Below are 14107 nucleotides of genomic sequence, written 5' to 3'. Positions count from 1 at the left end.
AATAAAGATGCAGACGTGGAGAATGGACTTGAGGACACAGGGATGGGGAAGGGTAAGCTGGGACCAAGTGAGAGAGTGGCATGGATATATATACACTACCAAATATAAAATAGATAGCTCGTGGGAAGCAGCCACATAGCACAGGGAGATCAGCTTGGTGCTCTGTGACCACCTAGGGAGTGGGATAGGGAGGGTGGGAGGGAGGGAGGGAGACGCAAGAGGGAAGAGATATGGGGTATATGTATACGTATAGCTGATTCACTTTGTTATATGGCAGAAACTAACATACCAATGTAAAGCAATTATACTCCAATAAATATGTTAAAAATAAATTAAAAAAAAGAATCAAGCATCTAATTTTCCTATGTCTAGAGTCCAAATCATTAGGAAATATACTCTCCTGTCAACACACGAATAAAATGTTTTTGTACTTTTTTGCTTAAGCTTCTGTATGCACTGAACTTGTTTACATATGAAATACAGAAGGATAATTTATAATGGCCATGTCAATCCATATAGAAATTTGTATTTATTATTAACTCTTGTATAATATGACTTCTTATTTCTCTGTGCTTTACTTGTCCAAATAGATTAAAAGCTCTTTGTTGGAAGAAACTGCATTTGCTATTTCTTTGTTACCCTTTTGAAAACAATTGTACTTTCCACAGTGTGACTTATTTTGCATGTCTAAACTCTAGACAAAAATGTGTAAATGCAAATACTTTTTCACAATAAATGCGGTGCCCCAAGGCACTATTTCTAGCTTATAATAATTTGGGTATTATATTACATGATACTGTCTGTCAAACTATACTCCCAATCACATTACTTTTATTCTTACCAATTTACATAATGTGTGAAAAGAGAGTGAAAGGCAAAGGTATGTTCAATTTTCTCAGCCCAAGAGACAAATGAAGACACTCCTGGACTTGTAGGTTTACCTAGAAGTGAAGTCTGGCCCACTAATTCCCTTGGCTATCAGAGACCAATCACCTATGAAGTGATTAAAAATGGAAAAATAATGTTCCTTTGGGAAAAGAATATGCAAAAAATGTTGCTGCCTTCTAAATCATAAATATTCATGGGAGGGAGGAGAGAAGGAAGAGGAGAGAAATTTCCAAGGATATCACTAAGGGCTTCAGACAAAATGAATTTAATCAATCAAAAATAAGCACAAGGGCTTCCCTGGTGGCGCAGTGGTTGAGAGTCCGCCTGCTGATGCAGGGGACACAGGTTCGTGCCCCGGTCCGGGAAGATCCCACATACCGCAGATCGGCTGGGCCCGTGAGCCATGGCCATTGAGCCTGCACGTCCGGAGCCTGTGCTCCGCAACGGGAGAGGCCACAACAGTGAGAGGCCCCTATACCAAAAAAAAAAAAAAAAAAGCACAAATCAGTTATTTTCAAAGTTTTTTTCTCCATTGGTAACCTGAAGTATATTAGCTTTGTATTTTCTTAAACATCTTTTTTTATTATTGTTGAAAATAAAAAACAATCTAAAATGCCTAATGCTAGAATGCTAATAATTACCCATCACATCAACAAGAACCAGATGTAGTCTTAAATTCTAATTTTCAATTAATGTTACTTATTATAGAATACTTTAATTGAACTGTGTCATGGATATTGGAACAGATAGCAGATCCAATTTTTAGCTTGGTAGTCTTATAGGATTTAAAAGTGTACAAAAGCAGGAGTAAAAACTGGTTGAATTACTCATTTTCTTACTTCATTTACCATCAGACAAAACCATTAAAATCTTGTTAAGTTCACAAAGTATTCATTAAGTCTTCTGGACCCTGTGTCTTTACAGCTGTTTTCCTTATTCATCCTCATCGATCATTTAAAGTCAGGTACCTAATGTTATATATACTTTTTAATATACTTAAAATTTAAATTATGTTGGTTTAATAAATGATATGCCTGGAAATACATGTGAAAATTCTGTGCAATGAGAAACCCCAATTTTATCATTATATAAAGCCATGGTTATATCCTTCGTTTCAAGCAAATTTAGAATCCATTTATAAGAACCAAACAGGGGCTTCCCTGGTGGCACAGTGGTTGAGAGTCCGCCTGCCGATGCCGGGGACATGGGTTCATGCCCCGGTCCTGGAGGATCCCACATGCCACGGAGCGGCTGGGCCCAAGAGCCATGGCCGCTGAGCCTGTGCGTCCATAACTGATATTGCTTTAATTGTTTAATTGTTTTTCGCATATGAAATTCCCTAGGCTTAGCAGACAGAGTTTTTTTATACTTTGCTTTGAATATATTGTCTCTCTGCTCTATTAAATCTACTGGCATTATTTTCCAGTGAGTTACATAATTTTCCCTTATGAGGGTTCAGAGTTCTTACATGACTCAGCATAATTTCCTAAAGACTCTGAGGAACCCAGGGCCCAGGTGTTACTTAAGCTGTTTTCTAAACTCAGTACTTTACTAAATATAACTTTCTCCTTCCACAATTTACTGAAAAATAATAATGTTGTATTACACTTGTGCCATATATACTGATTAATAGGTAAGTAATTTCGTGACTCATTATTTTTCAAAGAAAAAATCTCAAAAGACCATTAAGAAAAGCTCACTTCTGGTAGTACTGAAGAGGTTATCAAATAACAGGCCATTTCTGGGAGCTTAGGCACACTCACTAATCAGGTGACTTTGTGAAATTCAAAGGTATGGTCAACTCTCCTTAATTTAAAGGAAACATTATTTTAATAATAAGCATTGGGAAATCTCAGGTAGAGTGATTTGCCAAAAAAAGTATGGCTTGTGATTTTGAAAGAATGGATTCCTGTCCTAGTTCTACTATTAATAGGCTTCCTGGACCTACACACAACCATCTAACCTGCACGAATTACTTACCCTCTTTGGGACACATTTTTTCACACCTTTAAAATAAAGGCAGCTGGACTAGAATTTCTGGAATCATTTCCAGCTCACACAGGCTGTAATTCTATAGCGTCGGTAGTTACGGCTGTACATGGTTACCAACATGAAAATAATTCTTAAATGGCATCAGAAAATGAACTAAATTAGAAATGACTAATGTGTTGGTTTTTTTAAAAATATATGCTCAAATTTGGAGTTCAGTCTTTATTTTTCTGGGAATCAAGTAAGAATCTTATCTAAAGTGTCCAAAACTAGATACTCTCAAAATCCAGGTTAATTCTAGAAGTTAATACATTCTAACTTGATGCTTGAGTCTTTTTGAACTAATTAGGTACTGTGTAACATTACCGATGAAGATTATGGTTACACTGATACTATAATTTAAAATTACTCCATGAATTATAAATTATCAGAACAAAAGAAGGAAGTTTAAATTTAATATAACTTTTTATTCTTCATTGTTTGACCCATTTGGAAATTCCACAGCACCCTTTGGAGAACACTTGTTAATTAGACTACCTATAATAAAACCAAGCTCTAAAGCTAAAATTTAATAAACACATGCAGTTGATTAATTTGTAGAACTCTAAGGTGAGTATCTCAAGTATGAATGTCAATGTATAGAAGCTTATCGGTAAAAAAAGAAAATTTGAGCAATGGTCATTTGATAATGACTCCACCCTCCAAGTACAATCCTCATACACTGATTTAAAGACAACCAAATTGAACATAGAGAAACACCTGCCAGAAGAGCTGGTACAAACAGTACTGGATCTGATCCTACTCCTGTCATATCATTCCCTCCCCCTTTTACCTTTAATCCACATTTTCTTTCTTTCATACCTAATCATCGTCTATGATACTACATAATTCACTTACTTGTCAGGATTATTTTTTATTGTCTGCATGTCCTAAGAGAAGGCCATATTCTGCTCACTGATGCAGCTCAAGTCCTAGGACGGCCTGGCACTTAGTAATTATTAACCAAATACTTGGTTGACTGAATGAAGAAATGGAGTTTGAAGTGGAATAAAATGTATCCAGGTATGGGTCTTGATTCTCAGCTGAAATCACAGTACTATACATAAAAAACTCCATCAAGCCAGTATAGTTTATAAAGTTCATATTGGGCTTGGCTGGACATTTACTTCTTCTGTTATAAAAAATCAGTCTGTCATGGGATGGTGCACATGTACCTTACTCATTAAAGAAGAGCAGTTAACAAAAGAACAAAGTAAATTCCCTGAACATCAGCATGAACTTAAAAGAGCTTGTGGCTGACACCCATCAAATCTGTTTGACTTTAGCCAACTTGATGAAACTGCCACCTAGAATTTTCTTATTCAAAGGATGAGACCAATATCTTAGTAACCTACATTATAGTAATGTGTGGTTTACATAATTCAATTTGAATTTATTACAGATGCAATTATTTTAATACTAGGAGGAAAAAGATGCTATTTGAGCAATCTTTACTTTCTCAAACAAAGTAAGGAAAGTCTGAACCATATGGTTGAAGTTGAGGCCTAGTAAGAAAGAAATTAAACTGAAGAAAATGTATGTAAATTAGAAAAACTGTGCCATCTAGGGGAAAAAATGCTACTGTAAAATATAATAGCTTCATTAAAAAATTTTTTTTTGCTGAAGTAATATATCATACAGGCCAATGTACTACATTTTTATTTTTGAATATTTTTTCTCCTTTTATTTTGATAGGAGTGTCACATGCTGGCATACATGGCATTTCTTTACAATTTTAGGTCAGGAAAAATAAGCTTTTTCCTCTCATAATTTTTATAATGCTCTACAAAGTCTGCCAGCATAAACCACTTTGCATTTATTATAAATAGGTATTACATTAGGAAAGCAATTCAAATGTATTCCATTTCACTTGTGAAGCTAAGCAGCTTTGCATTATAACTAAGTTGAGTTAATGGGACTATGCTTAAAGAATGTGTTAACCTGGAACTGAAGTTACCCACTTGTTTCCTACGCAACTTAGGAGTCTACAAAACGAAATCAGGAACCCTGCTGTGAGCAGGATAGGAAAATTATTATAATCTGCATTCCTAAATTGAACGAGAATTTTTGCTCAGCAGAAACCTCTTGACTGCAAAAACTCTGAAATTGCATCCTGCTGTTAAGAATACCTGTTTGGGTGGGGGGGAATCCAAACATCTCACTTTTCTTCAAATCAAATAAGTGTAAGGCATACATTTACAGTCTTAGTGGAAGCTATCTTTCATTCACAAAGAGAAGCAACTTGTAACCCTTTTTGCTGAAAATGAAAAAAAAATTTTCATTAACCAAGTACTTAATTCTTGGTTAATAGGTACTTTTAACTCCCTTTGATATCAAAATACTTTCTCTTGAAAATAAATTTCAGTATACATGTTTTGCTTTATAATACAGAAGGTGACATTCTTTTGTTTTAGTCCAGCACCTAAAATACAGATTATTGATATTTCTTGGGATGTTTTTAGAAGTTTGCTGAACAAACTCCTATGGTAGCCCTTAAAGCCATTCTTTATTCATGATTGTATACCTTTATTATGTATTACATATATTAGCATTCACATAGTTTTTCTTTCGTCTTAGTTAATGCCTTTGGCCCTAAGCATCACTTTTTCTGATATTAAGAGTCTAACTCCTAATTTCTTTAGATTGTATTTGCCTAGTACACTTTTTTAAAAATTGTTTTTAGTACTGTTTTATTTTAGTGGACTAGGTAAACAGTTGGATGTGAATATGTGTACTGGGCTGTGAGGCAGTATTTTTTTTTTACTCTGGATTTTGTCAAAAAGGCATGAAATCCACTGGTATAGTTATTGACAGAGAAAATTTGTGATATCCTAAGTATTCCATTGAAGCAAAAATCCCACTAACCACAGCTGTTTTCAAACAATTAGAAACATGCCATCAGAAAAGTACCAAAGTACCAAATGGTATCAGGGGAAATGGAAGTTTGAGTTGAATGCCCAAAGAATAATTGAGAATATGAAAAGAAATTGTTTTTATAAATCTTAAAATAATAAGTGCTAAGATAATCATGACTGCCATCATGGTATGACTGACCATAAAACTCTGAAATTCCTTATGGGATTAGCAGAGTTTTGCGTGGTGTGGTAAAGTGCGACCCGTCTCAATACCCAGCACCAGCAATTGCCATTTTGTGACTGCTACCTTCCCCTTTCCATCCACTCCTTGCAGTCTTATATTAAAAACCTAATTTTTACAGGCTTCCCACCAATACATAGGCCCAGTCTCCAGGTCCTTATTTTCTCCATTATCCCCTCTAACCAGTTAGAGTTCAAGCACTGATAATTCTTCCTTCAAAAGATGCATTGCATCCATGTCTTTCTCTTTCCACTTCCCTTCTCACTTCTTGTCCAGACTATTGTTTTACCCACCTATCCATCCCCTCTACTCTACTCGGCCTATCCTTTCACTTTCAAATTTTTGAATAACTTTGTTTTTGTTGTATCCGGCTATCTGTAGAGACAGAATTTGGTTCAGCACTGTGATCTAAGCTGAAAATATTTTCTTAAAAAAAAATCTATATATTTCTTTACATTTACTGACATGAAAGATACAACAAACTTATTTTGTCATATTTTTAAGTTTTCTATTAAAGGTTTTAAGTCTTAAAAAACTTTCATTATATGATCTTTCTTTGCTTAATATATGTATGTAACTTCTTAAGAATATTTAATGGAGTGCACATTTTCTTCTAATTTGTAACTTTATAAGTTCATATAACCTACATATAAAGTTTGTAACTTCATATAATAAACTTGATCTTCTATATCTTTAGAATATTCACTATTTCCCTATTATGACTGATAGAAAAAGTAGCATTTTTTCCCCTCTGTCTCCCGTTCTTTGTCAACTAATGTTGAGCATTAACATGACCTTCCTTAGTGCCTTTTTTTTTCTAGCTTATACTTTTATGACTTGATTTGTCAGGTTTAAGTGGTATCTGATTCATAGATATTGAGAATAAAGCAATCAGCTAACTTTATATACCAGTTTCTTTCTGTTGTGTCCTCCTAATTTTTGTTAGTTACTTTAGTTCTACAGGATATTATACTTTTATGCTCTATTCTGTCACCCTAATCTTCATATCTGTTTTCGATTTAGTTTTAGAATTAAATACATTCAATGCTCACGAGCAGTCCTTTTTCAGTAGTGTCTACAGTCATCTCTTGGTTTGATGGAGTTTGTCCTCTAATAGTCGCCTCAAGAAGGGCTCATGATAGCAACATTTCCTGAATTCCATTATGTTCAGAATATTTGTCTCTAGCTTTTACACCTTGAAGCCAGTCTGGCAGGTTATAAAACACTTGGTACACACTTTCTTTTCCTATAATGATGGTGAATTCACTATCTCCCAAGGCATCCTATCTCATTGTTGGATATCTCATCTGTTACTAGGTGAGTTGCTTTTTAAGTTTTGCCAAAATCGGTCTCTTTGTAAATTTCTAATAGAGTAGCCTACAGTCTCTTCTACGTAGAACTCTCCAAATATTTCTCTTCTCCAGGATAAAAGTAACAAGCCATTGAAGGAAAGTTCTCCAGAATACCTTTTAATAGACTTAATGATTTGTTTATTCAGTCAGCTCAAGTCATTGCATCTTCCTTGCACTTCTTGTGCCTGCCTCATAGCACTGTTTTAAAGCAAGTCAGAGTTATCATTTTAGAGGGACCATTGGGATCATCTAGTACAAAGGCATCATTTTAGGAAGAAGAAACAGGCCCAGGGAGAGGCAGAGAGATTTTCCCAAGGTCAGTCCACTACCAGGAAACTGAGTCTAACTTTGAACCCAGGTGATGCCCAGGCAAACGTTCTTTCCACTTCACTGAGTCCTTCAAAAATACAATGATCAATTTTTCTGTGTGTGTGTGGTGAGAATATTGAAGATCTATTCTCTTAATTATGTGAGTGATGAATGTGCTAACTAACCTTATCATGGTAATCATGGTATCATGGTAATTGCATTATATAAATGTATCATATATAAATGTATCAAATCATCACGTTGTACACCTTAAGCTTACACAATGTTATACATTAATTACATTTCAATAAAGATGGAAAAAACACAATAATAAAAAACGTTTCAATGCACTTAAAGAACTCACTGTATGCCCCGTCACATAAGGGAAATTACCTAATGTCTGCTAGATGATTATCATTTCATTTCTTATTCCAGCTACATATGAAACAATACAATATACAGGATAGCCATATCAGAGAATTTAGAGTGGGTTTGCTGTTCATTTACATAAATTGTCACTTTCATTTTCTGTTTCTTGAAACTGACAAACTTCAGATAATTGCAGATTTCATTTTCCTACTGTAAACTCTGTAAACCATCATTTTGAAATCAAATTACACAGCTTATGCTTAAAACATAAGGGCCAGATTCTATCTTCAAATATACCACCCACTCTCTAACAGCAGAATTTGGCCCTAAAAACCCATTAACAAATATTGTCATTAAACTAAAGAGCTAATTACTTTGGATTCAGACAGAATAAACAAAATCATAGGCCAACCTCAGCTGGTAGTAATAATGGTAAGACTAACCGTATGTTACACTGGAGATTTAAAGAACAAAGACGTACTAACACTAATGTAACCAAACATAGAAAATTATCTTCCAAACGGAGCAAACTATTATAGTTAGAAAATTCTTGAAAGCACATTGGAATTACATGATATAAGAAATAAAGAATATTCTAAGAAATTAATGTCATAATTCAAAATTTTCAGTGTTTAATGAGGAGGGAAACGAGAAATTTATCTACTGCAATATTCCACAAATGAAGAATTACATCTAAAAATCATTTTGATCTAATTGGAAGTACTATTCTCATATTCAAATCAGTTTAATACTACAAGATGCAAGAGCCTTGCTTTAAGGCTATTTTAAATAACCATTGGCAGGACTACTTTATAGTTCTATGAAAGTGAACTTCCCAGATAACTGAACATTTTCTCAGCTCTTAAAAAATATGTTAAAATTACTTTAATAATATATACTTTAGAAAAAGTTTTATAAATCCTGAGGAGCAATAAAAATTAGCCATGATTTCATCAATCGATCATAACCATCAATAATATTATGATGTAGATCATTTCAATTTTCTTCCTATGCATCTGTAGCTTTTCTTAATCAAAATGGGACTATACCACAACACAGTTTGTAACCTGTTGTTTTCATTTACAATATATTATGAGCATTTTGCCACATCAATTTTACTTTTGCTACATCAATTTAAATGACTTTCGAACTTCTCAAATTGAGAATAATAGACATTTTAATTATTCTGGATATCTCACAAATATCATTATTACACTGTTTCATAATAACACTAATACTCCCCAGAGATTCCTACATATTTAAATCTCCTTTCTCCTATACTGAATGGTCCCAGATGGCTCTGCTGCTCTAAAGCTCTATCTTACTTTCAGCTCTTTTTCCCTCTCTCTCAATATCAGATTTCCAGATACAGCTAACCCTGGCTGAAATAAACCTAAATTTGCAATTTTCATTTCTAGATTAATGACATGGCAGATTATCTACTGACAACTAAAATAATACATGACTTCAAATTGAATTACATTTATAAGTACCCAGGTATTTTCTTCACTTCCTCAAACTTCATTTTGGAGGAAAAATTCCTCCTACCTTTCTCCCTCAAGAAATCATTATTGCAAAACACTTGGCTACTTTCTCCTTGTTAATAACTCATACCTGACCAGATTGATGTTTACTGCTCTTTGTATTAAGCTTTTTACCAGCAAATTTGGAAGACAAAAGAATGCTATGATACATGAAGGGACCAGACTAGATCTCAATGGTCCATTTCTGCTCTAAAACTTTATGCTTCTATGAAGTTTCTGTATTTATTCTTTTGTTGTATATTTTACTTCATGAGTATGGAGGCTGTTTCACTCAGGTTCCCTGAAGCTACATTGTAAGTTTTCTATAGGAAGCCACAATTTAAGATAAATAAGCCAATGATAATGAACATGACTCGCTTGAGGACACAGTTCTATTCTTTCTCCACCTGCTCCTCTGCAAAGAAAAAAAAAAAAGAAGACAAAAGAAAGAAAACGTGGAAAAGTAGTTTCTATATTTTTCTGAAATTAAAGTATTATAAAAGATCTGCACTAAAAGCTTTATGAAGTCTTATCTGGAGACTGTTGAACCATAAACTTGTATACTATATATTTAAGGATTTTTACTATCTTGTGTACTAGAAATTTTAGAATTTTACCATCAGATGGCAATCTTATTATTGAAAACAGTTCTAACCACAAATGTACATGAAAATTCATTGTTAGAGTTAACCCAATTCTGTAAATCTTTTATTTCGGTTACTTTAAGTGTTGCTTTATTTCTTTTTATTTTAATTTTTCATTGAAGTATAGTTGATTTACAATGTTGTGTTAGCTTCTGGTGTGCAGCAAAGTGATTCAGTTTAAAATTTTTATGCTGCTTTATTTTATGCATATAACTATATTCATTTCCTTTGTGTAATACTAATAGGTAATGTGTAGCTAACTTGCATTATATGGGCACACTTCTTTTTGATTAGGGTTTATTTTTGCCTTTTGATACTTTATGGACAAGAAAGTGTATACAATATGAATAAGTTCACACAAAGACTAACAGAAAATAAAATAGCTATAAGCCTGAAACTCAAAGGATTTTGATTAAAAACTTCACTCTTCACTGTAAAAGTAGTATCATATTGAGCCTTTAAAAAAAATCATCACAATTTAAGGTCTGAATATGTCCGTACCAGCCTCTTCTTTTACCGAAATAAAAATGCAAACCTTTTATAAACTTAAAATTGCAAATAATAAAGATGAAGTTGCTAAATTATATATAGGAAACAGAAATAAAATAAAGTGATATTCAATGAATGTACATTTACGCTGTTATAAATATAGCACGCGATTTCTAAGGTTTAATCTGCAGAGGAAAAGAGTAGCTAAAGGCATATTAAGCAGATCTGTTCTTTTCAAATCTATGGCTGAATTTTTAAAATGAAGAGAAAAAGAAAAAACCGTCAAAAAAATGCTTAGCCAGCCCTCAGTAGTAATTCATTATTATCATCTTCTAGATACTTCTTAGAATTAGATCCATAAACATCTGAATAAGTTAAAACATTATGTGCAACAGAGAAACAGCTAAAGAGAGCAATGGCAGGACCGTCACTCTAAAAGAGAGATAGAGACATCGGGGAAATTAGCTCATCATACTGAACTTTAAAAAGGAATACTGGGGCTCCCCTGGTGGCGGAGTGGTTGAGAGTCCGCCTGCTGATGCAGGGGACACGGGTTCGTGCCCTGGTCTGGGAAGATCTCACATGCCGCGGAGTGGCTGGGCCCGTGAGCCATGGCCGCTGAGCCTGCGCGTCCAGAGCCTGTGCTCCGCAACGGGAGAGGCCACAACAGTGAGAGGCCCGCGTACCACTAAAAAAAAAAAAAAAAACCCAATCCAAAGATGGGCAGAAGACCTAAACAGACATTTCTCCAAAGAAGATATACAGATCAAACACATGAAAGAATGCTCAACATCATTAATTATTAGAGAAATGTAAATCAAAACTACAATGAGATATCATCTCACACACGTCAGAATGGGTGGGAATGTAAATTGATACAGCCACTAGGGAGAAAAGTATGGAGTTTCCTTAAATAACTAAAAATAGAACTCCCATACGACCCAGCAATCCCACTACTGGGCATATACCCTGAGAAAACCATAATTCAATAAGAGTCATGTACCAAAATGTTCATTGATGCTCTATTTACAATAGCCAGGACATGGAAGCAACCTAAGTGTCCATCGACAGATGAATGGATAAAGAAGATGTGGCACATATATACAATGGAATATTACTCAGCCATAAAAAGAAACAAAATTGAGTTATTTGTAGTGAGGTGGATGGACCTAGAGTCTGTCATACAGAGTGAAGTAAGTCAGAAAGAGAAAAACAAATACCGTATGCTAACACATATATATGGAATCTAAAAAACAACAACAAAAAATGGTCATGAAGAAACTAGGACCACGATGGGAATAAAGACGCAGACCTACTAGAGAATGGACTTGAGGATACGGGGAGGGGGAAGGGTATGCTGGGACAAAGTGAGAGAGTGGTAACGTATATATGGACATATATACACTATCAAATGTAAAATAGATAGCTAGTGGGAAGCAGCCGCATAGCACAGGGAGATCAGCTCGGTACTTTGTGACCACCTAGAGGGGTGGGATAGGGAGGGTGGGAGGGAGGGAGATGGAAGGGGGAAGAGATATGGGGATATATGTATATGTATAACTGATTCACTTTGTTATAAAGCAGAAACTAACACACCATCGTAAAGCAATTATACTCCAATAAAGATGTTAAAAAAAAAGAATATTGGAAAGGATTAATAATTCAATTGGGGGGGATCAAAAAAGGAGCACTAATTTAGCACTAATTTAAAATATGCCTTCCTTGTTTATTCTTGTGACTGAAGTAAACAAACCACATAAAACCCCTTTAAATGAAGTCTGAAAATTAGAAGTACATTATTTTAAATGCCAATTTCCATGTTTCTCAAAGGTCCGAGACCCACTTTTATCAGGATCTTTTGGGGGTGAGTAGCTGTAAAAATGCAGATTGCTGGACCATATCCCAGTCTAGTGAATCTAACTCTCTGTGAAATATGCCCAGGAATCAGCATTTTAAGAACCTCTCTCTTCCCTCATGTCACTCTCATGCATATTAGAATTTGGGAATCACTGTATGCCATGCTTTTTTGGGTGAAACTGATTTCAGGTATCAAGATAACCACTGTGCCTTGCTTGTATTTATATTTACATGACATATAACAAGTTTTGAACTTTGTATTTTATTTACCTTTTTTTGCTGCAGAACTACACATAGCTGGCTATTTTCCTTATATTCAACAACTGCTTTTACTTTTGTATATTTTAAAAAATATATTAAATATTCACTTTTGATGTAATTAAGAGTTACACAAGAATGTGAGTTACTTCCAAAGTTCTCTTACCTTCAAATCCTTATTCTTATTCAGAAAGTTCTGAACATATACAGTGGAAATTTTCAAGAAGAATACATGCAGTGGATTCTCTATTTAATTTTCAAGTGTTTCAGAGCTGGCCAAGGAGACTCCTGAGGTGGACACCAGAAACGCCATTGAGAAGGGAAGACAGCAATGCTGAAGCCTCTGGGTACCTGATTACCTCTGAACAGAACAGAAAAACAAATAGTTGGTCACCTGAAATTCACAGAGAATCTGCTATGGAGAAGGTTATTTTCAGTAAACTAGCACTGTTACTAAATTTAAACTTGGCCTGGGTTCGCTGCTCCCTGATTTAGCACCGTTGTTATTTAAAATTTCATATCACTGTGAAGTCAGAATTGCGTGATGCTGTTGTCTACAGAGGATTCTGGTTGAATTCATATTGCTTTAATTGACTACTTTTCTAAACATTGCATCAAGTGGTATAATTACTAATTTTATTTTTGATATGCAGGTGCTACATTTTGGTGCTGAATTTCTTCCTAAGTCAAGGCTGATGAGGTCTTTCGGAAATACATCCTTATGTGAGACGCTATCACATCTCATAAAAGATAAAATGTGATACTTTTACTAAATCCCAATGGAATCATCTGGTACTTTTGCTATGTTTTCTTTAACATGGGTAATGATTGCCAAGATAATTAGACATAAATAAAAATTATATCCTTTGTACTCAATATGTGTTGCCTACTCAGGGAAACCAAAATTCTAGCTTCTTTGCTGCATGAGTTAAGCAGGTGTTAGTAGTAGCTAATGGAAAAAGAGAATAAAACACCCATTTTAAAAATTGGTAATTAATCGTGAAAATATTCTCCCAAAGGGTAGAGGAAGCATCATGCACAGATAAATACAAAGTCAAATACAAAATAAGAGTGTAATACATATGTAAGCACAGAGCACACTGTAGAACGATAGGTTTTCACGGAAGAGCTTACTGTTTGGCCACCCAAAAACCATTTCCAACTTTCTTCTTGCTTGCTATGACTCACACAAATAGAGAACAGAAAATCAAACGTTCACTCTCTTGGTCTCCCTTACTGCTAAGAGTGGTCATGCGATCCCATTCTGGCCCATGAACTATTAGAAGTACACTGG

General features: G+C 34.6%; 1 protein-coding gene across 1 annotated transcript in view; it reads right to left on the bottom strand.

Annotated features, from left to right (window-relative positions):
- Nucleotides 1-13178, bottom strand: part of HS3ST5 (heparan sulfate-glucosamine 3-sulfotransferase 5) — a 171667-nt gene extending 158489 nt beyond the window's left edge. Inside the window, exon 1 of the mRNA XM_065889083.1 lies at nucleotides 12980-13178. The gene's annotated coding sequence lies outside the window, so the exon portion shown is untranslated. The remainder of the gene's footprint in view (nucleotides 1-12979) is intronic.
- Between the last annotated feature and the right edge of the window lie 929 nt (nucleotides 13179-14107).

This window comes from Phocoena phocoena, chromosome 12 (genome assembly GCF_963924675.1).
Source record: "Phocoena phocoena chromosome 12, mPhoPho1.1, whole genome shotgun sequence".
Lineage (NCBI taxonomy): Eukaryota > Metazoa > Chordata > Mammalia > Artiodactyla > Phocoenidae > Phocoena > Phocoena phocoena.
The sequence above is the reverse complement of the archived record's forward strand: the minus strand, read 5'-3'. Positions and strand labels throughout refer to the sequence as shown.